Below are 15729 nucleotides of genomic sequence, written 5' to 3'. Positions count from 1 at the left end.
AGAGGAAATGACTTTAGTTTTTCACCATTAAGTATAATGCTGGCTGTAGGTTTGTCATATACAGCCTTTATTGTATTGAGGAATGTTCCATGGATTCCTAATTTCTCCAAAACCTTCCTCATTAAGGGGTGTTGAATCTTGTCGAATGCTTTTTCTGCATCTATTGAGATAACCATGTGGTTCTTATCCTTGTTCCTCTTGATGTGATGAATTATATTAATTGATTTGTGTATATTGAACCAGCTTTGAGTTCCTGTAATGAATCCTGTATGATATTGGTGTATGATTTTTTGGATGAATTGTTGAAGTCGATTGGCCAAAATTTTGTTGAGAAGTTTTGCATCAATGTTCATCAAAGAAATGAGTCTATAGTTTTCTTTCTTTGATGAGTCCGGGCCTGGTTTTGGGATGAAGGTTTTGATGGTTTCATAGAATGTGTTCGGTAGTGAACTTTTTCTTTCAATTTCATTGAAGAGTTGGAGGAGTATTGGTATGAGCTCTGCTTTGAAGGCCTTGTAGAATTCCGCTGTAAATCCATCTGGTCCTGGACTTTTCTTACCTGGGAGGTCTCTTATTGCTCTTTTTATTTCAATGCTTGATATGGGTCTGTTAAGATGGTTTAACTCATCTTGGTTTAGTTTTGGAATGTCAATATTTGCTAGGAAAAGGTCCATTTCTGTCAAGTTCTCAAACTTATTAGCATAAAGTTTTGAGAAGTATTCCCTTATAATGTTCTGAATCTTGGTTGTTTCCGTGGTGATGTTTCCATTCTCATTTCTGAGTTTATTTATTTGGGTGTGTTCTCTTCTTTTTCTGATAAGATTTGCTAAGGGTCTGCCAATTTTGTTAATTTTTTCGAAGAACCAACTCTTTGTTTTGTTGATTCTTTCTATAGTTTTTTTGGATTCTAATTTATTTAATTTTGATTTAATTTTAATTATTTCTTTCCGTCTACTGGACTGGGGTTTATCTTGCTGATCTTTTCAAGGAGGTTTAGATATGTCATTAAATTGTTGGTTTCAGATCTCCCCAATTGGTTGATGTAGGAGTTCAGAGCTATAAACTTGCCTCTGAGTACTGCCTTTGCTGTGTCCCAAAGGAGCTGGTAATTTGTGTTCTCAGTTTTGTTGAATAGTATGAACATTTGAATTTCCTTTCTAATCTCTTCCATGACCCACTCGTGATTCAGCAGTGTGTTGTTCAGCCTCCATGTGTTACCTGACTTTCTTTGGTGGCTTTTGGTGTTGAGTTCTACTTTTATTCCCTTGTAGTCAGAGAGAATGCAAGGTATAATTTCACTGTTTCTGAATTTAGACAAGTTTGCTTTGTGGCCTAAAATGTGGTCTATTTTATAAAATGTTCCTGGTGCTGCTGAGAAAAACGTGTATTCTGATGCTGCTGCGTGAAATATTCGGTAGATGTCTGTTAAATCTTGTTGATCTCTACAGCTGTTTAATTCTGTGGTTTCTCTGTTGAGTTTTTGCCAAGTTGATCTATCTAGTGGGGAGAGTGGTGTTTTAAAATCCCCAACTATTAATGTATTTGGATCTATTTGGCATTTGAGGGAAAGTAGTGTTTCTTGGATAAATTTGGGTGCTACATTTTTTGGGGAATAGTTATTTAGAATTGTAATATCCTCCTGCAAGAGAGAACCCTTAATTGGTATGTAGTGACCTTCTTTACCTCTTGTCACAAATTTTAATTTGAAGTCTATTTTATCTGATATTAGGATTGCAACTCCTGCCTGTTTATGGGGGCCATTTGCTTGGTAGATTTTGTTCCAGCCTTTAACATTGAAAATGTGTTTGTTTTTATGGGCAAGATGTGACTCCTGAAGGCAGCAGATAGAAGGAACTTTTTTTTTAATCCAACTAGACAGTCTATGTCGCTTAATTGGAGAGTTAAGTCCGTTAATGTTGATTAAAAGAACTGAGAGGTATTTGGGACTTCCTGCCATGTTATCCACCTTCTCGGGGGCTGCAAAAACTCGGTTCTTTCTATGGTTCTTGGATTCTCAGTTTGGGTTCAGTTTCTGGCCTTTATTGTGGTCTTGTTGGTTTTCTATGTGTAGGACATCTTTAAGAATCTTTTGTAGGGCTAGTTTGGTGGAGATGTATTGTTTCAATTTTTCTTTCCTATGGAAGGTTTTTATTTGGCCTTCAGTTATGAAGGAGAGTTTAGCTGGGTACAGTATTCTTGGTTGATTGTTGTTTGTTTATAGGGCATGGGATACATCATTCCAGGCTCTTCTTGCTTTGATTGTCTCTGCTGAGAAATCTTAGGTGATTCTAATTGGTTTTCCTTTATAGGTGATTAATCGTTTCTCCTTCACAGCTTTAAGGATCTTTACTTGGTCTGAGTTGATCCTGTGTGGATTATAATGTGACGGTGGGATGTCCTATTGTTTTCTGGTCTATTTGGAATTCTAAAAGCTTCTTGTATCTGAATAGGCCTGTCTTTTTGCATGTTTGGGAAGTTCTCTGTTAGGATCCTGTTAAACAAATTTCCTAGAGCATTAACTTCCGTTTCTAGGTGCTCCTCTACACCCATTATCCTTAGCCTTATCACTAATATTTTATTTGAACTTTATTATACAATATTATACCCTGAATTTGCCTTGCATGTAAATGTGTGTGTACATGTGCGCAAATATGTGTGTGTGTGTGTGTGTGTGTGTGTGTGTGTGTGTGCAGTTGCAATGTTGCATGCAAATGAGGACAGAGAGATGCTGAAAAGAACTGTGTTGCAATGTTGTTATTTATCAGTGTTCTATACTGTCATTTCAGTGGAACCACCCTTCTGTACATTTTATTCGTCAAATAATAACATCATCATAATTAAAGCATTTACAACATTAAGTTAGATAAAAGAGAACACTTTCAGCTCTTTCTATATGTTAGGCAAGAAGATACACATATAGTTAAGTAGTAAGTTATTGCTGTAGGATGACTGTCAGTACAAAATATGTATTTGACCTCTTAAATTGGCTATAATTTTAAGATATACTCATGGAGTGAGTTTGACTGACTTGGCCAAACAGGTATTACACTCTGGTTATTCCTGTGAAACTCAAGGTGGATAAACTCTTTCAGGATTTCTGTTGAAAATAACTTTCTTTATAAGATAGTATCTATTCACACTAAGAATAAATCCCGTATTTTTTAGGTTTGAATATCTGATCATATTGAATGAAAAACAGTATTGTGGACATGTTTGTTAGATATACATTGCAAAAACAAATAAACAAAAAAAGCATGTGTCACCTCCAGATTGTGGATGCATTTTAAGTTGTATTTTACATACAAAAGTTTCTTCATTAATAGTTCTTTTGTGGGAGTAACTATCACAAGTTTAACAAATAAGGATTTTTGAAGATCTTTTCCAATATAAATAACATCCAAGAGCGAGTCTTGCAATTTCTGAAAACCCTTTGAATACTTTAGTGTTATTTCAGTTCATTGACTATACAGCTAAAGACATTTCTGAAATAAATATTGTTAAAATCTGAAAATGTAAGTGGGTATATAGGCTTTTTGTGCATCATTTTATCAAAAGACAGTTTTTATGAAACTACAATATATAGAATAAAAGAATGGAAGTGAATTGTGTGAGCTAATTTTTAGTATAACTTTGTTTTCTATTAACACAGTCCTTTGAATGTACATGATGAAGTTAAATTATGCCCTTTGTGACACTATGCTTCAGTTATTTTTAGAATCTTTTTAGTTATGAGTGAATTTGTAGTATAAATAAATGTCTTTGGAAATGATTAGGATTAATCTTGTGTTTTGTTTCCTACTCCCAAGAAAAAGAGTTATTTTCAAGTGTTAAAAGTTTACAATTGAATCTTCAGTATCATAAGAAATTTTGAACAAATATAGTAGTATTGATGTCTTTTTTGGGGGGAGGGAGTCTGATAGTGGGGCCTGAACTCTAGGCCTGGGCGCTGTCCTTCAGCTCTTCAGCTCAAGGATAGCGCTCTTCCACTTGAGCCACAGCGCCACTTGCGGCTTTTTTCTTTTTTTTTTTAATGTGGTGCTGAGGAATCAAATCCAGGGCTTCACACATGCAAGGCAAGCACTCGACCACTGAGCCACCTTCCCAGCCCTTTATGTCTTTTTAAACCAATTGTATTCACAAGTTGGAGAGGCTTTAATTCATTAATGACAGGTCAGACTGCATTTTTGGGTACATGAAAGGTAAAATATTTATCTAGGGTCAAAGGTGATTTTTATATGTCTTACTTTAATAGCATTTTAAAGTAGTACCTTTCTCTCAAAATTTTGGGTATAAAAAGCAATCAAAATACTTCTAATGGTAAACAACTTAGTTGAGTTACAATGTGGAAATGATTGGTCCATAAGACCTGCAGTCTGTTTCCATCAGGAATTGGGGAGGTCATTCTTTCAGTAAGACAGTGTTAAACAGAGATAGGGTCCCCAGTCAGTGCAGTGTTCAGTGAAGGGATAGAATATGATTTCTGCTATTTTGACCTAGAAATCAAGAATGTTATACTTTAGCACTTCCTTTCACCAGGGAGGTATGCACTGATTATGAACTTCGAGTATTCATATTACAGTTCCCTATTTTCTAACAAAGATAAAGTGAAATATTATGAGTGTACACAATAATTCTGGGAAATTTTCCTAGAATTTGTAGACTGCTGGTATTTTAGTCATAAAATAGAATGAGGTTAATTGATACAGTGGGAGATGAAACTCAGACTAACACTTACCATGTGTGCAATGTTGTACTAGTAATTCCAACTCTGAAGACTTCAATATCATCATCTGAGAATTAAAAATGTAAGTAGTTCCACTTTATGGAATTATTGTGAGAATTAAATTAGATACCATTGGTATAGTACTTGGAAAAACAATCAATGATCATTTGGCATATTCTACCTGTTATTTTATCATGTGGTTAATTCTAACATTTTTACTGTGATTTTTATTGTGTCTCTTTATGATGTGCAATGTGATGTATTGATATTCATTGCATTGATCATTTTTCTGTCACTTAAAGGAAAATACCTGCAAAGAAAATTTCTGAGGAGGAAACTATTATATTGACTCATGGTTTAAGAGAACACAGTTTAAGATCAGATGGCTCCATTGTTTTTAATTATATTTTTATTATCATAACTAGTTGTACAAGGGAATTTACATTCAATAAATAATGGTTTTAAGTATAATGGATCCTTATATAACTTTTCCCTGCCTTTCTAAACCTCACCACACTTTAATTTTTTCTAGTTTCATACTATCTGCATTGAATATCATGTCTTCACTTTCTTCTTCCATAACTCTTTTTATTCTTTCCCTTTGACTTCCCCTCACATCTTCAAAGTGATAGTTTCCTGGTATTTATTTTGTTGGATTAAAAGTTCAATTTTATAAAAAAAATACATCTTTTAAATACTCCTCTACAAATAGCATGATTTGGTTAATATTGCTGTGTAAAATTGTATAAAGTTCTAGCTTCCAAATATGAGACAGAACATGGGTCCTTTGTGTGTCTGGCTTTGACTTCGTTTATTTAACATATTTTTAGATCGATCCATTTCTTTGCAAATAATGTAACAGTCTTCATAATGGATAAGTACATTCCACTTATGTATATATGACACACTTTTCCCAGCCATCCCTTCGCCAAAGGGCATCTGGGCTGTTTCCATAACTTGGCTACAGTGAAGAGTGCAGTAGTGAACATGGTTGTGAAAGTGATTTTACTGTCCTTTTGGAAGAATTCATCACTATCTTTCTGGGAGCAATCCTCTAGCCAGTTTTCCAGAATAAGCATATCCCTCCCTTCATCTCCATCACAACGTATTGCAAGTCCTCAAAAACACACTACCCCATACAGGTTTCAATAAGCTAAAACCACACTGTGCCCATATTCTTTCAATACATTTTTAATAATTACATATAATTTAGTGAGAACCTTCTATGAACTTTCCTAATGTGGGAATGAGGGAGGTAACAACAGAGTAAAAGTAAGAAATATGTAATTTAATTAGTTATCATATTTAAAATATTTTTCAGCTCTAACTAATAGCCTCACTTACTATTATTTTAATCTTTATTTGATTACTTCATCTAGCCCATAATTATAACAGGTGAGTTAAATACAAAGGCAAAAAGTGTGGTTTGATTTTGACACTCATGTGTGAGGATGCACAATATGGGCAAAGAGATGGATTGGAATTAATAGCAATTATCCATTTTGTTAAAGTAGAGATGGTTTTCCCAAACTGATTCTCACAATTCATATTTCATTCAACAAAAAGAAACGTGTAACAATTACCTTTGTTTTCCTCCTTATTAACTTTTGTTTCCATTATATTTTTAATGAAGGATGATTTCATAAATCTACTTTAGAGGTGAAAATATTTTAATATATTTCTAACTGTATGCATTGATCTATACATACACACATATATTACACAGGTTACAATCATAATTTATAACTTCTGTAACTATACAATTTACTAAATTATTAAAAACATCGACGGCTCATGGTTGGAATCAGGATTACTCAGGAGACTGAGATCTGACGATCTTGGTTTGAAGCCATCCTGGGCAGGAAAGTCCATGAGCCTCTTATCTCCAAACAACCAACAAAAAATCAGAATTGGAACTGTGGCTCCAAGTATTAGAGTGGTAGCCTTGAGAGAAAAAGCTCATGGACAACACCCAGGCTCTTAGTTCAAGAACTACAATCTACCCCCAAAAATTTTTTTAATTTACACCTGTGTAAGTAGAGTATTTCCATCACCCAAATGCACATCCATGATTATTTGCAAGGTAACTCTGTTTTGTCTGAAGTACGACTAAACATTATCACTAAAGGAGCATTGGAACGTGGGTTCATTTTATCTCTCTAATGGATTTTTCTCCACTCAAATACTCAAGTGTTACAATTGTTCTAATTATTTAAAATCAGAGCTTTTTTCTTTCATACTCCTAATATTAGAGTTTGAATTGAGTGTTTTGTCCCCTTAAATGTGTGTTCTTACCACTTTGTCATGCCCCCAGCCCTAAGTTATCCTGATTATTTTTCAGCTAGAAACTGGCTTCCTACTTGTGTATGAACTTGGCCTCAGTCCACTTGATGTTATTCTTCCTGGAATTTAGAACAACAGGTGCATGGCATTGTGTACAGAACTTTCTGTTCAGTCTGGGCTTTTGCCACTATCCTCACAACATTGCACTCCCATGTAGTCACGAATTTCATAAGCTTGTCATAGCTGAGTTTTTTAAATCTTTCATTTCCTGCAGGCTCTTGAGTACTGAATTAATTTGTGTTTTCTTGGGTTGTTTGTTTCATTTGAATCTATGTGTTGAGTTGTTCCTCACTTTTCCTTTTGTTTCTTTCCCTCAAGTTCTTACCTAAAGTGCTGAGAAAGCAATTCTTCTTTCTCAAGATAGGGTGAACATTATTTATTCCAAAGCAATTTCCGTATCTATGAATGGTATACACATGCTAAGCGCTGAGAAGGGTGTTTTTATTTTCACGGCAGTCTTTGGCATACACAGACAGATCATGAAATATATGAAGAAAATAAAACTACAGATGAATGCCAGGAGGAAAATAAGCTATTATTAATTGTTTGACAGACGTTTCTCTTCTAGTGAAAGAAATATATTACTTGATGCAGGATTTCACAAAATCATATTGCTAGGAGGAACCTAAACAATCATCTAATAGTATATACTTGAGAGTGATGAATTGACTTCCTGAATAATTTACTTTTGGGTCAAATAAAAGCAGGCTTCCAAAAAGAGAGTAGATTTTAGAGAAACATGATGAATTTTATGTAAATAGGTCCTCAGCTGATTTTGTTAATTTGTGAACTAATACAGGGAAATTAAGTACAGAAAGATAAAAAAATAAAAACTTCACATTGAAATACTCATTTGTGTTTGTGTATGTGTGCATGCATGTGCGAGTACACACACGCACATGTGCATCTGCTCATGCATGCATTCATCATTCTTGAGGCTTGATAGTGCCGTGGAAACTATTCCTCAGCTTCTGTGCCCAAGGATAGTAGTCTACCACTTCAGCCTCTGCTACAATTCTGTTTTTTTTTTTTTTTTTTAGATAATCGCTTGTATTTTCATGATTGAACAGTGGTCTTCAGATCTGAGACTCCCGAGTAGCTAGCTCTGCTTATTCAGCCTCTGAGTAGGTAGTTAAAATTCTGGCTGTCCTCTATGCTTCACTGCTCTTTTATACTTTTCCTGAGGTATTCACAAGCCTAAGTCATATATATGTCTAGTTGCTTTAAAATATTCTTATTGCTTGGAAACAGGGGATCCCATGTGTACTCTTAACTATTTTGGAGGCTTGAGAATAGAACGCAAACCAAAAGTTTAGTGGACTTACTTCTCAATCTATAGCTGGGTAAATTGGATAATTTCTACCAACCTGCACTATCTAGAGACTAAGATTGGAAGGACTGTGGATCCAGGTCAGTCAAGGTAGCAAGCTAGACAAGTTGGTGTGCAACTCTGATGCCATTTATGATAGGAAGGCTAAAAGGACAGATGAGATGCATGGTCTTGTGGAAAGGGAACCCCGGCCTGCAAGAAAAATATACCCCAAGTTGAAATCCCCACATTTTCCCACAACCAAAATAAATATATACATTAACATCCAAAAACTTAATACAATCTGTTCTTTTCTCTAATATCAGTTTATCTGATTATCATATGATGTGACAAAATAATTTCATTAAACTTTTGATAATTTAAAATGACCTAGAAAATTCTTTCTCACTTATTAAGTGCAGATGAATTTCTTACATATTTGACTACCACTATAAAATCATCTTATGATTATTAGTAATATATTCTGATTTATTACTTTACTTTGTAACAGTTTTTAAACTTTTTGCTTTTCTGCTGAGGTTGAAGTATTTAAATAGTATCATCAAAGTATATTCCTTGGGTATTTAGGGAAGTTTTTTACAAAAATTTTAACCAATGGCTTCTAAGAATTCTTAATTGGTATATATATATTTTGGTTTATTTTTAATTTAAATTTAAATTCATTGTAATGGTAAGGTACACAGGGGTTAAAGTTACATAAATGAGGTAATGAATACATTTCTTAGGGAAGGAACATTGTTATATCTTCCATCGATATTTTTGTACACTCAAAACAAGAACTACTGATGCTTTTGCTGTTGCTATTGATCAATGGGTACTTTTGCTTACTTTGTTCATGCATTTTTTATTATAAAATTGATATACAGAGCTTTTCCACTTAATTAAGTCAATTAAAGAGTACACTTCATTTTCTTTTCTTTTTTTTGGGGGGGGGAGGTTCGGTTGTGGACCCTGAACTCTGGGCCTGGGCCCCGTTCCTCAGCTCTTCAGCTCAAGGCTAGTGCTCTGCCACTTGAACCACAGCACCACATCCAGCTTTTTCCTTTTTGTTTATATGGTGCTGAGGAATCGGACCCAGGGCTTCGTGCATGGAAGGCAATCGCTCTTCCACTGAGCTACTGTCCCAGCCCCTACTTCATTTTATTTTCTAATTTTCAAATTTTGATCTTAAATGTTTCCTTTTGTTTCTTTAGGGTAATTCTTTTTTCAGAGTTGTAGGATCAGTTAATATAATTTTGCATGATTTCTACACATGTAAATTATTCAGTCACATATATTTTGCTTTTAAAATATGTAACATGTGCCTATTTGAAATTATTTTCTTAATTTTTATATGGTTAGTGAATTTAAATACATTTATTTTCTTATATTTATAAACATATTTGTCCAGGTAACAAATATTTACTGTATTTTCAAGAAGCACTTACTTTATTAAGAAAGCCTTCATTACCTGATCACTTTTTGGAAATATTTGTATTTGAATTTAAAAAAAAGTTTGTGCTCGGCATGGTGATTTGTTGCATCCATTTTCTAGCTATGGTGGGAATTGTAAATAGGGTTTGTAATTCGGGAGAGACTGGGAAACTTTGAGACCTTATTATAAAACTATTCAGAGTGAACTGATTAGAGATGTAGCCATCGTTAGTGTTATATAGAGCACCTAGCTATCACATTCTAAATCTTGAGTTAAAACACCAGTAACATCAATCTTTTGTCAAAATAAAAGGACACTTGTTTCAAAATGATTATTATTTAAAACTTATTTGCAAAGGTTCTCATGTCTTCTATTAATTTTCGATTTACTTAATCTATTAAAATCCAAGTATATTGTGACTATTTTATTTCTACTAAACTTTTAAATAGTACGAGCAATATTATGATTTCATATATTAACATACTTTTTACTGTTTGTGATAATTTCCTCCGTTTAATATAATAAAATCAATATTCCAAATGTGTGTATGTGGTGTGTGTGTGTGTGTGTGTGTGTGTGTGTGTGTTTATGTGTTTTGTGTGTATGTGAGTGTGTGCTTTGTGTATACTTTGTAATGCTTGCGAGATCACACCATTGCTTCACATATGCAAGGCCAATGGTTTACGACTGAGCTATTCTGTCTAGTTATAATCCAAATAGTGTTTTAAACCATGACTTTCAAACTTTCATTCCTAGTATGCCCTTTCTAAATTATATACGATAACATGTGATCCATATTCTATCCACGTTAGCAATTTTTATTGTTATTTAGAATATTTCCACTGCCTTTCCACTTCCAAACTCTTGTGTTTGTTATTGATAAAGGTTTTACTTTGCTTCTTTTGTCTCTTCATTATTTTTCCCTTTAGAGTTTAACTATTCTTTCTCTTATTTCTTTGGAAATTAATTATTATATTCCTATTACAATTTCTTTACATTGTAACAGGTATATACAATGCTTTAATTTCTATTTTAATTTTTCCCATTTTCACTGACTTTTAGTACAAACTATTAGATGGATTAAAAAGAAACTTGTCTCGGGAAACGTTATTTTTCTCCTTCTCTTCTCTGAAGTCTTTCTGTTTTTTGAAACACAATAGCAATGACATATAGCTCCTATGTGGTACATCATTGTTTCCCCTCTCACTCTCCTCCGTTGTACAGCTCAAGTTGTTATCATTCAGCTTTGTTATGTTACAGTGTTATCTAAATCATAACTCATTCTTGAATTAATTTTAGTTGTTTCAAGTATTCTCTGAAGACATTTTTCTATATATAATATCTGGGGTCTTGTGTTTTTACAAGGTACAAAATATGAGTCACTTTCAAACATCTAGATATCGCTGTAGAATATTGGTCCACCTGCTCAATAAACTCGTATTTAAATTCAAGGAATGCAGGTCAGTTAGAACAATCATGTAAAATGGTGTAGCTTCAGCCTTCATACTAGCTTTGAAACTTTTTACCATGTTTAGTAGTAAAGACAACATAGTTCTACTACAAGAGCAGACACATAGAAGAATGTAACAGATTTGTCAAAAATAAATTCTCAGTTTATGGTAAATAGATTTTGAAAACTCTCTTATGACTTTATGAAATAAAAAATAGAATCTTAAATGGGTGTATTGGCACTATTTTCTCTCGAGATTTAAAGAATGATCTTAGACTACTACCTCAATCCCTTTTTTTGTTTCTTTTGTTTTGTTTTTTTTTTTGTCACTCATGGAGCTTGAACTCTGGGATTAGGCTCTGTCCATGTCCTCTGCAGATCAATGCGAGCACCCTACCACTTGAGCCACCACACCACTTCTGCCTTTCTAGTGGTTTATTAGAAATACGAGTCTCATGGACTTTCCTGCCCAGGCTGGCTTTAAACCGTGATCCTCAGATTTCAGACTCCTGATTAGCTAGGATTACAGGCGTGACCTACAGGCACCTGGCCTACCTCAATCTTTATACAAAAATTTAAAATAACAAATGATTATCAAACTAAATATGAGATGTAAAAACCTGTAAGAGATAAACGTAAAAATTCAAGACATTGTATCAGTAAAGGTTTCTAAATGGAAAGCATTAGTTGCTAAAGAAAAGCAAGAATATACTGGATTATATCAAGTGATAGCCTTTCATAATTCAAAGGACACTATACTCATAATTCAAAGGACACTATAACCGAAGTGAAAACATATCCAACAGATAGAGGTAACATATTTGTTAATGCTGAAATGTGAATGCTACAATGATTCTTAATCTTAAGTGTTTTTATATCTTCTATTTCTATATAATTTTTCCTGAATAGGATATTTCTTTAACGAACATGTGTAAATTAATAGTCAATAAGAGGAGCATATGAAATAAGTTCCTCTTTAGTATCTTAGAAAAAAGAAAAAGAAAAATCACTAGTATGACTCTAATATAAAAAGATGACACAAAATATAGTAATGCATTGTGGAGGAATTGATAAACTACTCATAGTGATCCATTTGTATAATACTGCAATCATTTTAGCAAGCAAGTTTTCATGTCTCAAAGGTCAAAAAGAATTGTATAGGATCAATTCATTACACTTCTATGAATGTATTAAAGAGAAGTAAAAAAAAGTATTTGGACAGGGAATTGTAGTTCATTGACAGTGCACTTAAATAGTATGTGTGAGACCCTGGAAAAAATCCCCAAAATAAAATTTTGAAAATACACACTACAGAGGATGTATGCTGGACAAATTCTAGTAACAGAATTTTTTATCTATTTTAATGTCTGTTCTAAAATTTTTAGCATTTCTATTTGAAGAAATGCAAGTTTGTGAAAATTAGGCTTTGAAAACCTATGAAGGTACAATTCACTTCCAAAGCACTAAAGTGTATACAATAAAAGGAGATAGTATATTGCAAGTGAATTACATGTCAGCAAATAAACTATTGTTAAAAATTCTTCACACAAAATGCAGAATATCTAAATAGACCTTTTTGGTTTTGACTAAAAACTCTGTAAACTACAGTGTTTAAAACAAACATGTGATTTCTGTTTATTTTAAGGGTTTTTTTGTCCGTTATTTTGAGTTTATACAGAGATATGTCAATCAAGAGGGTATGTGACAACTGGAATACCTAGGAATTATGCATCATTTATAAGTAATTGATAACCTTTTCTGGACGAAACGTTTAGCAAATGACAGAAGACACAAAACTATGCAAATGCATTTTATGAAAGCCATTGGAGCATTAAAGTAGGATAAAGTCAAGTAAATATTTTGCATGTATTCTATTGGTCTCTCTTTAACTGGAAAGTTATAGATTATGTTTTTTTATATTCTATTGGGACAATGATCTGCTGTCACTTATTTTTTTCTCTTCCCCTTCTTTTGCCCTTCCACTTACATAATTATTATTTAAAGAAACATACTTGACCTTGCATTTCTAAATACTTCAAAATTATCTGAACTATTTTATACTATATCTTTCTCAAAGGAAATATTTTTGACACTACCATTTTTATCCTCTATGATATTGGATATCTTCCTGCCTAATTCAGTGCAAGATATACATGAGACTCATCCAGATATCTCAAAACTCATACCACCATAAAATCCTATCTTACTTAGAAATCATGCTTTTAGAATGTCTGGGGAGGTGGCATCTCTCATTTTTGAATGACACTAAGTGATACTTATATGCAGTCATGTTTTAAACCAATATGCTACTCAGTAGATGAACGAATTGACAAAATGAGGTTTATGTATGCACGGTGGAATTCTATACTTCAAATTCATACGGAACTGGAAAGACTTGGAAAAATCCTACGAAGTAAAATAAACAAGACACAAAGAAACAGATTCCGTGGTTTCCTCATTTGTAATAAGTAGGAAATGTCTAGAATATAAAGAAAAGAAAAAGAAAAAGAAATGTGATCTTAGCCACTAGTTCATTGCTAGTATAATTCCTGCTCTCTCGCAAAGGACTTTTTTCCAGTTAAGTCCATGGTCTTATATCTGACTGGCTTGGAACCAGAATAATTCTTCCATTCTACTTTTTACAAATTTGCATGATTACCTATCATGATTTAGAGCTAACAGAAGAAAGAGAGTGGTCTCATCCTTCATGTTCCACTTAGTAGTAATGCTTTCTCTATGTCACTCACATAGATCTACATACTGGCCTTGGCTTTATTATTTCAACGCTGTCTTATTTGCAGAGTCTACTATAGAGTACTGAACCATTATACTTAAATACAGAACTTCTCTTTCTTCTATTCCTATTGTTTCTCTTTCTGCTAACTTATGTACACTTGAGTAATAATGCACAACACAAACACTGACCAAAAAATGTTTCTGAGAACCTTCTTCCCACTTAAAATTGGTCTTAATTTACAGAGCACTTAGGAAATTTGAACTTAATGTACTCCAGGATAATGTTTTTTTTTTTTCATGTTTTTTTTTTTTTTATGGTGAAAATGGTGGACAGAGGGGTTAGAGTTACATAAGTAAGTTAATGAGTACATTATTTACCGAACATTGTTACTTCCTCTTTTGTTTTTCCCCTGTCATCCCTTTTCTCCACACTGCCTCAACTCTCCCCTCCCATCCCCAACTAGTAAAGTTCATTTTCAACATAGTGTCTTATTCATCTCATTGTAACAACGGGTCATACTGTATACTTCTTTCAGCATTTTATTTCCCTTCCCCTCCCCACATTAGAAAAATGTATATGCAAGTTACAGCTCATCGACCTCAAATAGAGTGGAAACGGGTTATACCATGGAGGAAGAAAATAGAAGAGAAACAAAAAAATCACATAATACATGGCAGATACATTAAAAACAATAGTAAGAAAGAAAAAACAAGTTGTGTCTGTATTTGGGGTTCATTTCACTTAACATCGTCTTATACAGCCATATGTACGTGGATAATGTTTTATAAGCCATGTAAATTCCATAGTTTCTCATTACTAAGTTGTCTCTGAAACACGTGTTACCTCGTGTCTAAAGATGCCTTTGTGCTATCTCAATGAAGCCAGAAAACATTCATTTTCCTGGAGCAATAATATAGATTGTTACCGGAAGTAAGTGGAACGAACTTTTACAGGAAGTAGAAACTGAATCCAGGAGAGAAATTGAACATAGAGAAATGACAATGTTCAAGTTAATTTGTGCTCTCATTTTTACTGTACAAGAATATAATCCAAGGCTTGAAGGGAACTCTGTCCCTATCTTTTTCGAGTGTGCACTTTAGCCATAAAACTTGTCTGTAAACTTCTAGTTGACAGTATTACAAAAGGAAACAATATGCCATTTGAAGGCCAGCATGGAAAAAAAGGAAATAACATTGTTTTACAGTGTTCTACTACAAAGAAACAAAGACATGGAGGTTTTAAAATGTCTTATGCATGAATATTTAACTCCTGAGATGATTCTCTTGTTGCAAAAGTCAGATATCCATTCCTTTATTCTGGTCCTGAATTCGCCATATCAATAAGGATTCCAAAAAGCAGGATCCAGTGAGTATGATCAGCAAAAGGAGCCTCTTTTCAAAACAGTGCTTTAAGGATGGTCCCAAAGAAAAATTTTTTTTTAGTTTCTTGTTTGTTTGTTTAGTTTGTGCTGCTTCTGGGGCTTGAACTCAGAGGCTGGACCCTGTCCCTGAACAGTTGTCTTTCCTGCCCACCTGCCCCCAAAGCTAGTACTCTACTGCTTGAGCCTAAACTCCACTTCTGGATTTTTGGTGTTTAATTACAGATAAGAGTTTGAAAGACTCTCCTTCCTGAGTTGGCTTTGAACTAAGAGAGTAAGAAAATCAAGTCACACCAACTGTATGGACTTCTTTCTTGAACCAAGAAATATTAGAATATTATAAAGGTAATATTT

The sequence above is a fragment of the Dipodomys spectabilis genome, unplaced genomic scaffold, assembly GCF_019054845.1.
Source record: "Dipodomys spectabilis isolate Male_0828 unplaced genomic scaffold, ASM1905484v1 ptg000362l, whole genome shotgun sequence".
NCBI lineage: Eukaryota > Metazoa > Chordata > Mammalia > Rodentia > Heteromyidae > Dipodomys > Dipodomys spectabilis.
This window is presented reverse-complemented; position numbering follows the sequence as displayed.